At 36.1% G+C, this 17,633-nt stretch overlaps 1 protein-coding gene across 2 annotated transcripts in view; it reads left to right on the top strand.

The window, feature by feature from the left end:
• LOC125246404 (plexin-B2-like) overlaps positions 1-17,633 on the top strand; it is a 124,193-nt gene that overhangs the window by 63,269 nt on the left and 43,291 nt on the right. Inside the window, exons 1-2 of one of the 2 annotated variants that reach the window (XM_048157343.1) lie at positions 10,818-10,915; positions 11,002-11,220. The gene's annotated coding sequence lies outside the window, so the exon portion shown is untranslated. Of the gene's footprint in view, positions 1-54; positions 133-10,817; positions 10,916-11,001; positions 11,221-17,633 lie in introns of those variants that run through there. The other variant, XM_048157342.1, reaches the window with a different exon arrangement.

Here is a 17,633-nt window from a genome sequence, read left to right as displayed (position 1 = left end):
ATTGTAATAATGCCCTTTGTTCTTTTCTCTTTCTCTCTCTCTTCTTTCTTGTAGTGTGTCTTCAGCAGCACTCGAGAGGATCAGAGGAAACAAAAGAGGAGGAGGAGGGCAGATAGAGGGGGAAAGTCAAAAGTAAGTGGCGAATAAGGAGATGTAGTTTGGCAGTGATGAGTAGGGGTGGTATAGATTACCTACATTTTGTTTCTAATTTCTGTTTTATATTTACTGTGTTCTGCTTTAAAAGGGATAAATACCAAGATGAAACTTTTCAGAAAGAGTTTTGGCATGCTGACAATGTGCTTTGCTTTAGCGTGCTGCTAGACTGTTTCAGCATTGTGAACTCTTGCAGAGAAGTTTAAAGCATCACTGCTATGTCCATCCAAAAAGCACTTTTACACATTCACCACCTTTAGGAATAAATTGTGACCTGATCCAGCAAAATGAGTCACAGTGACCCAAATTTCAAAAATGAGATTTTGGTATCAATGGAAAGATGAGACAATAAGCTTTAAAATGATATCCTAGTCAAAGTCATACCTTGAATGGTTTTAAAGATATACCCATTTTAATTATGGTCGTCTGCTCTCTTTTTCAAATTGAAAACCTGAGAAAATCGCTTTTAAAGTTTTTTGCCCGTTTTTTTTGTTGATATCTTTCAAAATCCATTGCATTTAAAGGGATAAACTATTTATTTTACAGCTTAATTTGACCAAAGACATTTTTATGTATATATAAATGCTATTAAACCAGGCTGAAGCTCAAATTATTTTAAAGTATTTATTTGAATTAACCCTTTAAGACCTGAAGGCTTTTTTAGAGTTCTTTTTTTTTTCTTTTTTTTTCTGAGCGACACACACAAAAGTAAAGACTCATAACTCCAAAACTCTAGCAAGGAGAGTCAAAAGGTAGGTATCATTTGATAGAAAACATTTTAAATTTTAAGAAAATATAAATTACATTACATTTGGACATTTTCTTGCCGAGAAACAGCTGATAAAAGACAAAATATATATATAATTTTTTAAAAATAATTTTTCTTTTTTTATTTGACATGGAATAACTCAGGAACACAATAAGATCGCTAAAAAATTCTTTTTTGGTGATGCTCTCCAATATGTGAGCTGCATCTGGTTCAAATTTCGTGGTGATATTATAAAGAATAGTTTGAAAAATTGTTGTTCATTTTTTCCGCAGCCAGGTGGCGCCAACGGGCGGTAAACTCCGGTTTAGAGGTGCTTCTCAGCACTCGTTAGGAGTTTTTCAAAATGGTTAGATGCATTAAAAAGATGAGATTCTAAGCTTTAAAATGATATCTATTTTGTGTTATTCCACGTTGGAAAACGAACATGGATGGGTCCGGGAACATTGGATACACACTGCATCCCGGAGAGATTAGACACATGTTTTTAGCCAAGTATGTTAAATCATTTCGTGAGTAATATCTTGTGATCAACGCAATATATTATATTGATTTCGGATTCATTGTAATCTTGAGAATCTGCTTTAAATATTGATGTGCGATTTTTATGATCTGTGCATTTTTCATGAAGTTATGAGCACGTGAAATGCATACTTGTATTCAGTTAGCTGCTGTGCTACTTTTGTTGTAAACGCATATTTCTCAGACTCATTAGAGGGTGAAAACAACGCAACAGAAGCATGTTGGAGGCTTGATATGAAAGTTTAAAGTCTTTGGTTTTGTATGCAAAAATAATTTTTGTGCTACCTATATGGATTCAATTTTTATTGGCTTTTAAAGAGAGACACGCAAATGGGAGTTTTATTTTATAAGGCGCGCTAGTCTGACAGGAGGATGGCTGGACCGATCGCGTGCCTGTCAGTCGAAACGGAGCTTCCCATTGTAAAAAATCAGCGTTTAGGTCAGTGTTTTTACATTTCTAAGCTTTTTGATTGGTTCTATACAACGTGTAACACCATATTTGTAGAGCAGAGATAATGCCGTTTCAGGGTATACCGGGAAATGCTCATAAGTGACGAGAGGAGTTGAGAAGTTCATTTACAGCTAATTTAGTAAAACCATGTCAAATTTAATAGCCATTTAAATACCTTTACTCGATTATCTGGACTACGAAACTTTGGGAGATTATTTTTGAAAGTCTGTTCTTTGAAATTAGCGTAAAAAAAAAAAAATCGATTTTTTCATTGTTTTTCCACATTATCGGCCCATATCTTAAAATAGAACGTTGCGACTTCCGACTCATTTCGCCAGATCGGGTCACAATTTAAGGATCATTGTTTTGGATTTAAATCACCTGCTGAGAGAAAAGTGACAGTTCTGAGCAGTTAGCTGAACATATATTAAAAAGTTGGTTTGTGTACACACCCAGATGTCTATATTTGGCTGTCTTGTCTTAAGCTTTGTGAAATTGGATATATGTTGTCCAATATTGGGTATTTAATTATGCATGTTAATGTTAATACTTACATTTAACAGTGATATCAAATAATATCAAATCTCAAAATAAACATACATTTTTTTTTCATACTGTGCATCATAATGTTGCGATACCTACATATGTATTTTTTACACTACTGTTAAAAAATTTGGGGTTTGTAAGGGTGTTTTTTTTTTTTTAAAGAAAATATAAAATTTATTCAGCAATGACGCATTAAATGTGTTCAAAAGTGACAGTAAAGTCTAATGTTATAATGTTACTAATAAATATTTCAACGAATAATACTGAACAAATATGCATAACGATTGCCAAAAAAATAGTATCACAACTGTTTTGGTAATAGTAATAAATAATACGATTTTTTTGATCACCAAATCAGCATATTTGAATGATTTCTAAAGGATCATGTGACACTGAAGACTGGAGTAATGATGCTGAAAATTCAGAATGCTGAATTAATTACATTTTAAAATATATATTAAAATAGAAAAGTTACTTTAAATTGTAACAATATTACTGTTTTTACAGTATTTGATTCAAAATTATTTTAAAAAATCTTACGGACCCCAAACTTTTGAACGGTAATGTAGCTATAGATAAAATAGTATAGAATTTTTGGCCATCGGCGATTTATCAGTTATTGTTGATGACTTATCTCATCATGGGCTTTGTTTTTGAACATAATGCATCCTATGTGAACAACCAAAAAGAATCGCTTCCTTAAGACTAACTTGTTGATTGATTGTTCAGAAAACCCACCAACTTCAACTGAAAATGTAGATTTCCACATTGCTCTCAAGGCGTGGTGGAAATAAGGAAGTAATGTAATAGGATAAATAGTTTTTCACGTTGTTAGGGAGAGAAAGGAAGTAGAGAACGCGCCTGAGAATGTAAATTACTCACGGGATTGCCTTGAACGTTCTCTGGCCACTCCCTAATCTCCTGATGTTGACTCACGTCTGCTATTGGCAGCCTCGACCTCTGTTGTTCTTCAATAAAGGATTGGGTCCATGCTTTTTATACAAAGAAGGTCAATGAAACATGAAACCAGATCCTCCAAGCAGAAGAAAAAAAATGCAAGTGCTTTCAATACTCTAAACACACTCTGTCTTTCCACCCTTACCTTATTGCATTTATATTGGAGCCTGAGGCAGTCTGCTTTTTTTCATGAGACGGCGAGGAAATTCTGATTGCGAGGCAGATTACTTGCTGCTCTTGATTTTGCCATGAGATCCCAACATCTAGTTTTTCTTTTTGCAGGTTATTAAGCAGCAACGGAGGACACTGAGCTCCTATTACAGAAAGAAAAAAATATTAGCTTCACATACATAAAGAGAGAGCGAGATCTTGGTAAATGTTGTTCTGCTATCGCAAACCATTTTTCATAAACCCTCAATGCGGATTTTGCCTCAGTCACTGACAATGATTAATAGCTCCTGTCAGTCACGTCACTATGATAATAAGTGTTTATACGCATTTGTTTCTCACTAGGTGATTACGCCCTGGAAGTATGCAATATTATGTGTAAATACTGTCGGTTGGATAGTTCTAGTAATGCGTGTTCACCAGATAAACTTTTACCTTTGCAGACAGACAAACTCATCGCTTCAGGGCATTTCCTGAGGCATAAAATCATTTTGAATGTGACTGGAAATGAATCAAAAGAAGCTGAATCAGAAGTACATTATCTTTAGAAAGGGATTGGTTAGATTTTTTTAAATTTCTGAAAGAATGACCTAAAATACAGTAAAAACATTAAAATTGTGAAATAATATTATTACAATTTGATATAGCCGTGTCCTATTTTAAAATGTAATTTATTTCTGTTATGGCAAATCTGAATTTTCAGCATCATTACTCCAGTCTTCCTGGTCACGTGATCCTTCAGAAATCATTCTAACATGTTGATTGGTGCTTAAGAAATATGTATTATTATTATCAATGTTGAAAACAGTTGTGCTGCTCAATAATTTTTTTAGTAACTTTTTGATGAATTTGAAGTTCAAAAGAACAGAATTTATTTGAAATGGAACCTTTTCTAACATTAGAAATGTCCTTATGTTTATTTTAATGCATTCTTTCTGAATAAAAGCATTAAACTCAGAAAAAAAATCTTACTGGCTCCAAACTTTTGAATGGTAGTGTGCATTTTTCCTGATTGGATCTATCTGATTATGAAAATACCAAAATGCCCTAAAAGATGTATTCTTGATGAATAACATTTCGATCTGAGATCCATAAAAGGTGACTTATGCATCTGGTTTTTCAGCTTGGTGTGTGTTTTGGGTGGGGTGATCTGATTTTTTTCAACCAATGGCAGACAGGGGGAGTGCTCTGGAACCCTTAGTAGGATGTTTCTGTAAATGCAGCACTATCCTAGTCCATTTCTGCCTTCTAATATAGACAAACACACACAATAAAAAAATCTATGGGCCAAAAATCATTGAGTAATTTATATTCTTTGAGAAATTTGTTCTGCTGTTTTGAATCAGGCTCAGTGTTTGAAATCTAATTGTAAATGTAGTAGATATAGACTAGTTGATTAGCATAGAATTATTCAGAAACACACACAAAAAAAAACATTTATTTGTTTATTAGCCAGATCACATGACCCATGTAGCCCAAACTGCAATATGCCCCCTCTTAATGACTGTTTACCAGCAAACAATGCATTGTGAATATCAAATATCAAATATCAAAACATTTGCCTCTAAATTTGCATGAGGTCTATTTGTTAAGTGCCTCTGGAGTCTCAAAGGTTTGTGTGGATTTTAGTGCACACTCATGTTCGTGTGCATGTGTAAGTACAGAGAAAATTTGTATGTCTTCTCGTGATTACTTCTTGTCAGCCACCAGGCCTCACATCATTTTATGGAGAGGTCAAACCACCATCACCTCTTGTCGAACATGGTTATTTGCTGTAGGTCTTGTCGTTATTAGTTTTAATGATTTATTCAAACAGCTTTGTTGAACGAAAGGTCTTCAGGGCCCCTTTTGGAGTTTAAATGCCAGGGAACCCTGTTAGAGCAGAAGTCTGGTTTTTGTAGAGAAGTTAGAGCCCAGAGGGCAAGTAATAACGAATTTACATGAAGTTAACTTAAGTGCTTGGGAGACTAGCACTCATTCACACCCCAGAGAGACACACACACATGCACACACACGATGTGATGGAGACACAGTGACTGGTGTGTTATGCTTGGAGCAGTGCCATACACTCCTGTGCTTTGCATGTGTGTGAGCAGGATTCAAATTAACACTCGAGATGTGAGTTAAAATTGCTTTCTGGTGAGTAAATATAGCTAGTTGGTGTGTGTGTGTGTGTGTGTGTGTGTGTGTGTGTGTATTATATGCCAAGTCTGAAATGTGACGATACCAGCATTTTGAGCACTGTTGAGCTGATTCTTAAACACCTCTGATTGGCCATTGTGTTTACGCACTCAACAGATATATTATTTCTAGGGGTGTGACGAGACCAGTATCTCACGAGACGAGACGAGACTCGAGATTGAGTTCACGAGACGAGACAAGATGGCGAAATACATGACTAGAAAAAATATTCTGCAGGTGTATTTGAAATGTTTTAACTAATCATTTTGTAATGAATGTCATTTCAGTTCTACTTTCTGAGACTGAATTATCATATGCAGTAAAAGACAACAATACTCAAGTAATGTAAAAGGTTTTGCCACTAACTCAACTGACTGGCTTCTCTTCAGATCTTACTGTACATGAATTATGAGCTTCTACAGCTTTTGACCTCCTAACTGAACTCCTCTCCACAATCTGATCACAGAAATAAAAACAGTATAAATAAAAATGGTAACACTTTACAATAAGGTCTCATTTATTAACATTAATGTATTAACCAACATCAACTAACAACAAGCAATATATTTGCTACAGTATTTATTAATCTTTGTTGATAAAAATAGTCATTCATTGTTAGTTCATGATAGTTCACAGTGCATTAACTAATGTTAACAAATGAAACCTTATTGTTTGTACTAGTAAATACAACTGTTATTCATTTTTATGGTAACACTTTACAATAAGTGCAACCATAATCGCACTCTCTCAATATTCAAAGATCAAATAAGACCAAATTTTTCTTTGATACAGAGCTGAGAGATGGTTACAACTACACTGCTCAGCCTAAAATAGCTTTCATACTGAGAGATATCTGTATTCATCAGTGAGCCGCTTTCAAAATGCGGGGTATTGAAATCACGTTTGAATGCGCGCGCGCGCGTTTACTTTCACTTTTAAACGGTCGCGCGTACTCTGTAAATATGGAGCGGCGGCGACCGTTATCCAACTGAATTAAATGTTTTTTATTTAAATACAAAGCAAAACGACAGTGGAGGCATAATGTAAACGTAGCGGTGGCATATTCTTTCCTAATCATCCTAACACTCTGTCATGGCAACATCACGAGACTACTTTTCGCCTCGACGAGAAATCTCGTCACAGTTTAGTCTCGCGAGATCTCGTGCCACGAGATCTCGTCACACCCCTAATTATTTCTATTTGTACTTGTCAGGGCTCGTCAATAAGGACTGCCCGATGGCCCGGGGCCAGTGTGAACGATGCTCGGGACAGTAGACGGAGCAGTCACTTGCCCGATCGGGCCAGTGCTGTAGGGTGTGCGTTATATATCATCTGTGATATTTAATTGTTGATTTAACAATCTGATATTATCGAGTATGTCCCTAACTTTACAAAAACACACCCATAGAGTGCACACATGCAATACGTGACATGCGTGATTTAGGCTATTAAAACACCTTTAGAATGCCCCAGAATTCAAGATAAGAGACAAAAATGACCCTGTATATCTTTCATATTTAATATAATTTAATATAGTTAACCAATATTAAACAAAGAGCGCCGTTTTTGTCCAAATATCATCACGATTACAAATGTGATTTTATACAGCGTACAGTTTAATGAACAAGAACCTAATATCAAGTGACTTACATTTTAGAAACCAAATCGCCTGTTTCACTCTATTTCGCCTACGAAAATAGTTCCAAAGTCCACAGAATTGTTTTGCGTCTCTGAGCAACACTTCCTGAATGAATCAGCCGCTTGAATGAATGAATCGGTTGAATCTCAATGACTCACTCATTAATAGTGATTCGCTGCCACCTGCTGGTGGGTTTAATTTCACATTTAAAGTGTCTTTTCATTTTTAAAATAATATCAATTAACAGTATTTAACGTTTTATATTTTCAGCATTTCAAAACGTTATTTATGAATCTGTAACTGCTCTTGACTGAGTAACTTAATAAAGTTTAATCTATAGTACATTAGATTTCTGTACCTGAAAATCTACTGTTTAAACCTACATGAAAAATTTAAAGCACTGTTTGTTTATTTAATTTATATGTTTGTTCTGTTGTATTTATTTTTGCTATTACTCATAATTTTATTACTTGTTCCTATTTTATTACTTACTGTTTATTTGTTTAACAATATTTAAAATTTAAGTGAGTTAATCTAGTAGCTTTTGGTGTCATAACCCTATTTATTAAGGTTACATGTATCAAAAACAATAACTAAGCTTATTTTATAGGCCCATTTTCTTTTCTTTTACTTTATTAATTTTTTGTTGTAGGGCCAGTGAAAATTTTGGCGGGGCAAGTAAAAATTTGAACCACTGGCCCGACCGGACCAGTAGAAAAAATCCTTAGCGTTGAGCCCTGCTTGTATATTAATTTATTTACTTATTTACTTTATATTTATTTATATGCATTTTTAACTTATGTATTTGCAAACAGTGCAAAAATCTTCGAATTTTCCATTGACAAATGCGACAAACGGTTAATTTTGGACCTTATGTAAGAGTATGCTGCCAGCGTTTCCTATTTGTTAGATGCTCGGTTGCATTGTGGGAAGCCATAGTTTAGCCAGGTGACTCTGATAGAGTGAAACTCTGCGGTCTTATACATCAAGAGCTGGGGAATTATAGCCCTTGTGTAATAATAAGCAATGGAGTCAGATATATAGCCCCTTCCTGAAATTATCGACCCTCTGCTGTGGAAGAATTATAGGCGGACTCACCTGTCCTCCCCACTAGTTCATAATCTGTGAGAGAGGGAAGCCAGAGTGGAGGGGATGGAAAGAAAAGAGCAGTTTTCAATAAATAGATCCAAAGCCTGGTCATAGATCCAAAGGAAGATGGTATCTGGTAAGACGCATGTTCCTCTCTTTTCAGATGTTCTGTTTCAAAACTTAGCTGACTTATTACCTTCCAAGACCGCATCCTAACTCAAATAGATCCTTATATATGACTGATTTAATTTTGTAACACTCGACATAAACACCAACTTGTGCGTCATCTCATGAGGGACTTGTCTTGCAGTTGTTTATTAGCATGTTGCTAAGCTAACAACATGATATTTGATAATGCATAGAGTACACAAATATTAGGTAAATATTACATTTTTAATGATTAACTTTTTATCAGTACTTACTATTTAGTAAGTCAGTTTTAATGAAATTCAAGCTTATTTATAGTCAGTATTTCTTTTGCCTCATCCGCCATCTTGCATTTGTTTTCACTGACACTTTTGCAGTGAATTCTAGCATTGCCTTTTCTGCGAAGGATGCATATGATGCTGCCTTGGACTTTGGCTAAAACATCTGAACATCTCTATCTTTTGGGACAGCCTTCAAGTTTTAAAATGGTGCCTTAGTAATCAGCTCTTTAGGTTTTGGAGTGGAGCAAGAGTTTCTCTCTCAAGACTTGGTTTGATGGATATATTTGCTCTCTCAGCAGTAATAGTTGTGATATATCCCAGAAGTCTGAACTGCTGTAATCTATTCCACGATCCATGATCTAGCAGAGAGGAGGCCATGACACGACATGTCAGCGGAGATGGAACGCTTTACTGGTTCGGAGCCCGCTGGATGGTGAACGAGGGGGAGGGGAAGTTGTTTTCCTTGAGATCCTGACAGACAGTAATACTCCTTTAGTTTTTGATCTGAGTTCAGCTTCCATGAAGTTTCTCAGACTTGTATTTGGCTCTCGAGTTGATCCTGCATCATAGTTCGATTTAAAGCTTTCAGGGCACCAAACGGAGGGAGAGCATCAAAATCTCGTCATGCCTGGCAGGGGTAATTTGACCCAGAGGAACTGACAGAAAGATTGGAAGGAGAGCGAGCGAGAGTGAGGTGAATATGTGAAGGGGGATGAACGGGTAAATGAATTAGAGCTGGTTTCTGTCTGAGCATTTGCTCTGTAAAACAAATTCACTGTGGCGAACCAAAGACAGACCATCTGCCTCAGCCAACTTTGATCGTAATAAATTTACTAATACAAATATACCACAGTTTTTATCCTCTTATTTAAAATTTGACATTTTTACACATAGGCTTGTATTTAGCATCCCCATATTTATTGTTCCAACTAAGGTTATGGATTTGAACACACACAAAACTTAAGTATTACATTTTTGAATTTATCCTGCACTTTTTGTGCTACAGACATCAGTCATACTTCCAAAAATGTGGGTTGTTGAGGCCACTTTTAGGAAAAGGAATATCAAGGACACTTTTGACTAGAGGCCACAAGAAGTTTCACATTCACACCAAGGACAATAGCCCTTGTGAAATACCACTGTGCCCCAGTAAAATATTACTGATAAATCATTGTCTATCAGTGGAGATTACCATATGCCAACCTGAGAATCATTTTCTCTGTTAATATTTAAGCAGTTATGTCCTGTGTGATTTCCATCAGCTGTACACACCACAACTATAACAATAACGACTCCGAGAAACAATATCGCTTGAATCACTTTCAGAACAAATTTTTCCAGCTGATGACTGAGTAATAACATTGACAGCCAGTAAGAATCCATTAGACTTTAAAGAGCTTTAACATAACTGACATAAATGCAGTGCAAATTTATAATAAACAGAATGTTATCGTGTGTTTGTGTTGATGCTAATATATAAGTGTCTTTATAGTTACCATTCTTTGTGTGAACGGGCCTTTAGGCCGATGATAACCACCCAGAACGTCCTAGCAATCGCATAAAAATCACTTTAACAGCCACTTAGCAACACCCTAGCAACCACTCAGAACGCCCTAGCATGGTAGTGAGTATTGCACCAGTGAGCACCATTAATTTTCTCCCAAAAATGTCTTATTTTGCTGTTTTAGCTAATGCATGATGTCCTGACAGGCCATATCCCTTCAAGTAAACCGCCTCTTGTCTGTCTACAACTGGGTCGATAAATGAGAGCACCGAGTTCAGAGGTCATGAGAGCGAGCTGCTGAAAGGAAATCTGCAGGCCTCCGTTGGCTGTCTTGACACAGACTTTGGCCTCCAAATGAGGTTTTAATTGACTTGTAAAATTCTTCTGTGCTTGTTGAGGGTTTTTTTCTTCAGACTTTAGGTCACATCAGGTCTTGGCGTTATGACAAGCTCTTCTCCGCATGCCTCTCCACATCTCTTCTTTTTTCTGTGTCTTTGGCAGACACAGACAGGTATGACATGTAACGATTCTGTTGACCTTTCACTGTGTCACTTGGTATTTTGATAATAATACGGTTGTGTACCCTCACTGTGACAGTGTCTTTCTGGAAGCTCCTGAGAAACAATTAGCTGTCAGATGTGGTGAGACTGGCCGTGTCCCAAGCCGCCCGCTGAGGAGCTTCAGCTCTGACAGAGTATCGATTCTCCTTCCTCTTCCATCCTCTTCCTCCTGCTATCTCAGACGTGCATCTTCCCTATTCTGATCTTTCCACTGGATGCAAAGTTAAAAGTGCAGAAGGGAGGACAAATCTCTCTGGTACACTCTCTTATTCTGTCTCACTTTCTCTGAAATGATATATTGTTTCTTTAGAAATGATTTTCTTAGCCTGGGAAAGAGAGTGCGATTCGGGCACTTTGTCAGATATATTAAAAGCAAAAGTTATGAGAGCTGAACCAGAGGAAGATGGATCCTTTCGCTTACTCGACAGAAGTACAGTTATTCCACTAGTCATCATTTCCGGGGGTTTGACAGATGTCTGAGTGCTCGACTCCGAGCTGTCATTAAGGGAAAACTGCAAATACAAAGAAATTCTGAAATTCATATGCATTTTTCAGTTCATCTCTTCACTTAGGTCGTTATAAAATGGAATAATATAATATAATATAATATAATATAATATAATTAATATAATATAATATAATATAATATAATATAATATAATGTAATATAATATAATATAATATAATATAATATAATATAATATAATATAATATAATATAATATAATATAATATAATGGTCATAGCACAGAAATATTGAGTACCAGTGCAGTAAAGTGGTTATATCCTTTGTGTGTGTGTGATGCATTACTCATTCTTCCCTCACTTTTTTGCCCTTGTATCAGACTTTCAAATCCCCATTAATACTGGTAGAAGAGTTTTTAAAACCCCCAAATTGTGAAATCTCTCTCAGAAATAGCAGTAGGAAGAGAAAGAGTAAAATATAAAATCTCTCACTTCCTCTGACTGCCTATTAAAAAATTATGCTGCTGTCTGAGTGCTGCAGCCTGCTTGTCTTAAACCATCCACCTGCTTCCTGAGGTTCACTTAAAGTGTCTAGCGTCTAATGCGTTCATGTTATGCTTTTTATTAAATTGAATCCATACTCAGTTTTCATTTCTATAATGCTCAATATATGAAGCATGGATCATAATATAAGCCCACAGGTCAAAGCTAGATGGAGACTCTATGCATCCATAAATTGTCATTGCTGATGAGATCACAGCCCAGATTTCTCCGCAATCGAAACCTGTGGACCTAGGCTGTGTGTGTGTGTGCAAGTGGGTTGGAGGTGGACCAATCTACACACATACTGATTATAGTAATTGTGCACTAATGGATATCGCTGCCACCACCAGTCTGAACTTGACTGCAGTCATCACCCTTTAATCTCTGGTGCAATGAGTCACGGGTCTCAGTACCTGTCTCTGAAATGTTTCTCTCTCTTTTTCCCTCTATTTCTGCTAAGTTGTTTCTGCATTATTCCCTATAAGCTGAATTGGTTTTTCAACAGCCTATTAAGAAATTATCAGAGCATTGCAGCCAGAGCAGAATCCCACACAGCCTGTACAGAGCTCCAGGCAGCTTGAAAATGCCCTGCTTTCTTACTGTATATCTGCTGTACAGATCAGCAGCAGGGTGTTTGGACCAGATCAGATGTAAAGTAGGCAATTGTGACTCTCAAACTAGCTCTTTCTCATTATCTCTTGATTATCTGGGTCAAAATTACTCAAATATTTGACCTTCACATATATATATATATATATATATATATATATATATATATATGTATATATATATATATATATATATATATATATATATATATATATGTATATATATATATATATATATGTATATATAATACAGTTGTTGTTTATGCTGGGTTCTATTCATATCATAAAGTCACAATTTCTAGCTTCCCATTTGAAAATCTGTGATGGAATGAAATTAAGTAAAATTTCATTATGGAAAATTGGTTGGAATATTCAATATTGATTTAGATGAGGTTATATGTCATTGAGCAAATATAGAAGCAGTCAGGGAGCAACTTTTAAGCAGAGAATCAAAAGTAAAAATCAAAAAGTAAAAGTTAATACATTTACTGTATATTCTATTTAGCAAACATATTCAAAGACCGTTGTGCAAAAACACTTTTAAATGAATCTTCCCTTTTTCGTAATTGTACACCTGCAGAGCATGTGCTAGCATTGCCATTTTCTTTACACATCTGTCATGTGTTGTACAAAACAATGTTAAGGCCAGAACACACCAAGCCGACGGCGACATACTAGTGGCGACGAAAGCAAACTGCGGGGTTGGCTCACGTCGGCAGCGTCTATGTCCAAAGTTGCCCTGACACACCAAACCAACGCTAAACAGCCGACGGCCAAGTAGCACGTCAGTTCTGCGCCTGCGTGAGATGAAATGCCTTTCTGTACCAGCAGGTGGCAGTATCTGAACAGCCAATCATAATGATCAGATTGCCTGACGGACCGACGAGCTTCAACATTTCGAATCGGGCAAAAAAATGCCGACGAGGACCAACTTCAGCCGACGGTACAGAACACACTGAGAAAACTTAGTCGGCCGACGAACAAAAACTGCCTGACAGCCGACCGTCAGCTTGGTGTGTTCCTGCCTTTAGATAACACTTTTTTTGAGGGTTCAATTCTCATATTTTACTACAGTAGTCAACATTTGAAGTGTATCAAATCCGTTCATCAAAGTTGACAACTTTGATTTAACTTTTTTTGATCCACTTCAAATGTTGACTACTGTAGTTGCTTATTAGCTTGCATATTACTAGTATATTGGTTGTTTATTAGTACTTATAAAGCACATATTAATGCCTTATTCTGCATGACCTTATTCTACATCCCTTAAAATCCTACCCAATAGCTAAATTTAAATAATACAAAATCTACCTTACTATTAATAGGCAGTAAATAAGGAGTTAATTGAGGCAAATGTTGTAGTTAGTGAATATGTGTTCCTTATACTGAAGTGTTACCATAGCAATATTGTAGGAAGCCAGAGATATCAAATAGAAATATTGCATATTTGACTTTGAATGGAATGCAGCATTATTCCTCCCATTCTTTTGGGGAATTTGAATAGAAAGTGTATTGTAATACAGATTAGAGATTTTCCTCTTGCCTCATCACATGAGCTAGCATTAGCGATTAGCCTACTCACACAGCTTAAGCAGCACAATGGCTCAAACTAAAATAACCACTTGTCTCTTCTATTTACAGTTACAGCCGTTATTATTCCTGATTTAATATGGTGTATGGGTTCTGGGCAGTTCTTTGGAGATGTATGTGGTTATTCTATTGAAGAGAGAGGGTGGCATGGGGAATCTTACTTGGTTTTGCTGTCTAAATCACATTGACTCATAAATGCAGAAGAAGCCAAAGCTGATTTTCCTCCTTTCTGCATAGAAAAGTGTGTGAAAGGGAATTGCTGGAAAAAACAGGTCATGCCAGCCTAAGGTGGTCAAGCTAGTCAAACAGTGACTGTTTTTTTTTTTTTTTTTTTTTTTTTTTTTTTTTTATAAATATGGTAATATGGTTACATTTGGGTTGCATTTCATGAACCCCTTGTACTATGTACATGTGATTTATTTTATTGCATGCAGTCTCTCTGCATGTTTGTGACCTGTCACATGTTATTGATTATGGTTAGATGTTTAATTATGTTGATGTGTTTTTCCATTTGATCTAAGCAAGATACCACACAACTCTCTCTGCTAACATGCATTATTATGCATACACACATACAAATACACACAAAACAAACTGTAACTCTGCATTCCTGTTCCAAACATGTCAGTTTCTCTGATTGTGTAATCCATCCTGCTGGCTGTACTGGTTCTTCACCAAACCATTCATGCTTGTGAGTCATAAATTAAGAAATTGCATTTCAACCACTTGCTTATCTTGCTTGAGTATAAAATGAAAGTGTGTAAAGAGCTTATTGTTTAATTCCTAAACTCCCTGGCCACTCAACCCCACAGCGTTATTAAAAAAGAAAAAAAAGTTCTGCCACTTCTAAGCAACACTCAATCATTTTTTCCAGCTGATAACTTCAAAAACCTCTCCATCTAAATCAGCCATGCTATTCCAAACATTCACAAAAAACAGCTACATAACCGTCACTGTGTACACAACCGCTTTTCTAGAAATCACTTTCTCTTGAAGTAGTAAAAAGCCATTAAAAGCTACATGCATCAACCCTGCTTCTACCACAAAAACAAACTCCCGTTAGTGATTATATGTGTATGACTGAATGTAATGCCCTTTAATACAGTAGTTTTAATTTCTTTTTACAGTCCAGAGGCACATTGGTGGGCATAAAACTGAGACACATACAACAGAAAAGATACAGGCACAAAGTCTGGAAGAGTTAATGCAAGATGGACAGATAGACAGAGAACAAGGACATATTGGGAGATTGTAAAAAGCAATATGCTCTCTGGATGATGAAACATGTGTCATCCTGAAACAGTGTGTGTATGTCTTGAAACAGTGGCATGTGTCTTCAGGAGTCAGGAGAATGAATCCTGTGTGTGTGCATCTGGTTTCTGTTCTCTGTCAACATCAGATGTCCCCATCTGAATCCATGCATTTGTGGACCTTTTTTGTGTGAAAAAAATTATCCTAGGGCTTTTTCACACATGGCTCGTTTGGACTGTTTGTTTCAGAACCAGGTGCATTTTATCTCTTTGTTCGGTTAGGCATATATGAACACTGTAATCACATTCAGATCTGTGAGATTGCCTTAATGAGGTGGTCTATGCCTGCTTAAATACGAACTCTGGAGTGGTTCGCTTGTGGTGAGAAAGCAATCCAACCCAATCCATTGAACCAGGCTGTATCACAATACATGATGGGTAATTAAGTACATTGTGTGAGAAGTGTTTTTGCTAATGCCTCTCAAAATGAATTGTGGATCTGCAGTAAAGACAAAGTGAAATGCCTAATTGAAATTTGGTCGAAAAAACATATTTCAGAGCAACTGTCCAAATCACATAAAAATACAGATAAAGTAATATAACAACAGCTACACAGAAATCCACAATAAGCCTGTGGAGCTGGTGTCTATTCATCCTGAAGGCTGACCGCTATGAGCGGAATCCCGGAACATTAGCAGGTGACCTCTGACCAATGAGAGGACTCTTTACTCACACTTGACTTGTATTAACACATTTTGGACTATTTAGAAATGTTGCTTTGTGAAATAAATTGCAAAATTGTAACAATTCTAATCCCTGTTTTGGAACAAAGCAAATGATCTATGGGTGTGAAAACGCCCTTAATGTCTTGAAAACGTAAAAAAAAAAAAAAAAAAGCTGAAAGGTGCTTGAAGTTTAGGTTTAGGGCATAGAAAATAGCTCAGCATAAAAGCAACAGAAAGTTCCCCTATGTGTTTCTGCTGTAAATGTAGGAATTGCATAAGACACAGAGCGTAAACAGAAAAGGTCTGGTCTGTCTACTAGATAAAATATTGCCTTCATTGCAACACTCACACATTGTATCTCTCAAAACACAGATGTCGGCATGTAAATGCTGTAATTGGTATTGCATTCATAATGTACCATGTTCACCTTTTAGACGACCATAAATCAGCAAACATCGTCCTAATACCATTCAACATCAATCATCCACTGTTTGTTTTATACATGGGCAAACACACTCTCGGTGAATGCTCATCGCTTGTTTTTAAAGGGCTTTGGAAAGACTCTTCCATAATGCCTTGGTGGATGTGCTCGTGGGTGGTTTTTGCTGGTCCAATTATGAACCACTTCAAAATCAGAATCAGCGCTCTGAGTATGTAGAGCTGACTGATTAAGGTGTTTGAAGGTCAGCTTTTGCCTTCATTGAGCGCAACAAATGTCCCCGCAAGGACAATAAAACGTGAAATACACTGTGTGGTTCCCATGAGGAAAATAGCTTATAAACATATAAATACTAAATGTTTTAATTAAAATGTGAAAACGCAAGGTTTCCGTGAAAGGTACATTCAGAGGTATGAGGTAATATCTATCTATCTATATATATCTATCTGTATATATATATATATATATATATATATATATATATATATATATATATATATATATATATATATATTTAATATACACATATATTTACATACATACATAATATCTTTCTTACACTGAGTGATAAAAACGATGGCATATGCTGCAGAACATTACTGATTTGTTTATAATTTTTCAACCCTTTCTAACTGATGATTCCAAGACTATCACAAGTCATTCTTGCGATTTCACCAAATCCTCATTTATAATAGCCAGCTAGATACATTAACTTGGAGACATTTTAAATCAGCAAAATTCACAACAGCACATTCAGTACATCATAGAAATCCAGATGTTTAAGTCATAAAAACACATGCACATGATCATCGTGTATAAGGGTCCATCAGCTGTCTTTTAACTTTCTCACATTGGCCCAAGGCCATCAGGTTATCCTTATTATTGAGCTCTGTTGTTTAGGAACTATTGTTACATGACACCGTAGATTTATAAATAGTCAATCATCATTGACTCACCTTGCTTAAAGTATATTGCAGTCAATAGAAAGTAAATGTATTTTACTGAGCTGAAAATGTTCAGGGTGCGCCGTCAGACCCGAGCAGCTAAGTC

Source organism: Megalobrama amblycephala, linkage group LG14 (assembly GCF_018812025.1).
Source record: "Megalobrama amblycephala isolate DHTTF-2021 linkage group LG14, ASM1881202v1, whole genome shotgun sequence".
NCBI classification, from domain to species: domain Eukaryota; kingdom Metazoa; phylum Chordata; class Actinopteri; order Cypriniformes; family Xenocyprididae; genus Megalobrama; species Megalobrama amblycephala.
The sequence above is the reverse complement of the archived record's forward strand: the minus strand, read 5'-3'. Positions and strand labels throughout refer to the sequence as shown.